The following is a 2,983-nucleotide window of genomic DNA, read 5'->3' as shown; positions in this document are numbered from 1 at the left end:
CAAAAGCATATTTTTGAATAATTTATCATAAACTTTATATCTTCTTTTAAATCAGGACTTTTGGAATTCAAATAGGTAAACAAAAGCAATCACAGGTTGTTTATTTGAATGAACTTAACACAAGGCATCACAAGATGTAAGAAAATGCTAACACAATTTTCAAACAGGTGACCTCTCTGTTCCTTAAAATTCCTTACAATTTTCTAATTAAAATCTCATCTCCTTTTCCATATATAAGTGGAGAGCATTTTTAAACTTTCCTTAAGCTCTCTTTATAGAGTATAAAGTATATGGATGATAACACTAAGGTCTAGGGTTCGCATCCCCTTATCTGCCAGCAACCAAAATATATGTATATATAGGGAGTCCCATATACAAATTGAGGAAGCTTCGTGGCCACTAATTCCTAGAGCCTTTTCATTTAGCCCTTTCTTCTTGAATAGAAGTCTTTAAATGCCTGCTTAGAATTTAATCAAAAGGAGGTATTAAATTGTTTCCTTAGACCTGGCAACTCATTCTCTTAGTACTCCATTTCCACTCATTGTGTACTCCCTGCATTCCAGTCAATTCTAAGAGAGTAAATAACCCCACAGTGCTCTGCTTTTATTCATACAGACCCGATGTTGTCTTTTTAAATCAGGAGAGAATTTCATAGAACCAATTCAAGTTTTCTTTTCTTTTTTTTTTTTCCTTTTTGTCTTTTTTCGTGACCGGCAACGGATCGCAAACCTCAGTGTTGAGCCTGCACCTCACTCAGCCAGTGAGCGGCCGGTCTGTATGTGGGATCCGAACCCTCGGCGGGAGCGCCACCATGCTCCCAAGCGGCGCACTGTAGCAGTGTGCCATGAGGCCGGCCCACCAATTCAAGTTTTCTAACTACTTACTTAACGTTACCCACCACCTGCAACACAATTAACACATGAGCTATATATTAATCATCCCCCTTAGTGAAGCTATAAATTTTCAGCCTTGGTTTTTATACCCAGATAAAATGCTAGTAAGAGATAAAATATTTCCTAAGAAATTTATATGTATTTTAAAATTTCTGTCTTCCAGAATAAACACAATGTCTTTGAAGATTCATGATTTTCTTCTTCTTGTTATTTTTCTGCCTGGTACAGATCTTGAATCCCAGTCCTTGGTGTTATCAGCACCATGCTCTAACCAACTGAGCTACCCAGCCAGCTTTCTTTGAAAATCTAGGTATGTTTTATTTTACCACAAAAATCAATTGATTTTATTTTTTATTTGAATCATAATTGATTCTACATATTTGTGGGAACAGAGTTGAATATCAATACCTGTGTACTATATGTGATGATCAAATCAGGATAATTAGTATATTCATCATTACAAAATATAATCATTGTTTGTAACCCTTAACCAAGTTCTCACTAACCCTCTCCTACTCCCCCTTTCCCACCTCTAGTAACCACAGTTCTGTTCTCTCCATTTGAAGGTTCAGTGTATTATTATGATTGTTCCTTCTTTCTTTTCTTTCTTTCTTTTTAAGTCCCACTTATGAGTGAGCACATGTGGTTTTTCTTTCTGTGCCTAGCTTATTTCAAACATAATTTTCTCCAAGCTCATCCATGTTGCTATGAATGGCAGAATTTCATTCTTTTTATGGCCGAGTAATATTCCATTGTGTAGAAGAAAACATAGGGAAATGCTGTAGGATATAGGACTGGGCAAAGACTTTATGAATAAGACCTCAAAGGCACAGGCAACAAAAGAAAAAAATAAACAAACAGTATTATATCAAACTAAAAAGCTTCTGCACAGCAAAGGAAACAATCAACAAAGTGAAAAGATGACCTACAGAATGAGAGAAAATATTTGCAAAGTATGCATCTGACAAGGGATTAATATCCAAAATATACAGGAAACTCAAACAACTTAACAGTGAGAAAACAAGTAACCTAATTAAAAAATGGGCAAAGGAGCTGAATAGACATTTTCAAAGGAAGATATACAAATGACATATGAAAAAAATCCTCAACCTCACTAAGCATCAGGGAAATGCAAATCAAAACCACATTAAGATATCATCTCAACCCAGTTAGACTGGCTGTTATCAAAAAGACTGCAAGTGATTTTAAATTAAATATCCTTTGGCCCCGTATACTCCTAATCTTCCACCCTTCATAGATAGCTTTGTTCAATTTAAAGTCCTGTTACTAGAATTCCATGTGTGGCAGAGCATTTTTGGCTGGCTGAGTTTGGAATTTTCCTCTGTTTATAAGATACCATCACCACCTCCCAATTCCCCTCCCACAATTGTTTATGTCATTCATATACCTGGAATCTTATTTTTGGTAATGTAGGGGACAGAGAGAGAAGGAATTTGAGTTTCAGAAATAAGGATCAAAGAAAATAAAGAAAAAAAATGAATACAAGGTGCCTGTTCCCTTCTAGTGCCTTGGGTGTGATTGAGGCAAAGCATTTGTAGTTAGAGATGTGAAGATCAAGAATCAATGGACTTTGTGAGGCTTTGGACACAGACTGAGATGTTGTAAGGCCCAGGGACCCAGTATCGACAGGGATTCCCTGTAGCCCACCCCGCCCATGGAATGAAGCAATGCTCTGTTTCCTTAAGAACAAAAGCTTTAAGAACATAAAAGTTGACATCTATGATACAGATACTAGAAATACCATTACGGGCAATGGAAATGATGCAACTTCATCTAGTCTATTCTCAGGCATGCAATATAAGTGGGGCTGGAACTGGTGAGGGAGAAGACAAAACAAGGCACGTTTCCAGTGGTGACAGCAATTAACAAACATTTTATTGTGGTCATTGTTTACAGATTGATGGAGGCAAGCCTGGGAACTCCTACCAGAGTCTCAAGAATACCTTGAGCAAGGTCACCTTTACTAATTCGGCCATCAAACTATCATAATTTGATCACTAAAAATAAGTGTAATCTAAATATTGAGTCCTAATTGATTATATAATTCTGAAATGCATAGGAGTGAAGGG

This window comes from Galeopterus variegatus, unplaced genomic scaffold (genome assembly GCF_000696425.1).
Source record: "Galeopterus variegatus unplaced genomic scaffold, G_variegatus-3.0.2 Scaffold13872, whole genome shotgun sequence".
Taxonomy (NCBI): domain Eukaryota; kingdom Metazoa; phylum Chordata; class Mammalia; order Dermoptera; family Cynocephalidae; genus Galeopterus; species Galeopterus variegatus.
This window is presented reverse-complemented; position numbering follows the sequence as displayed.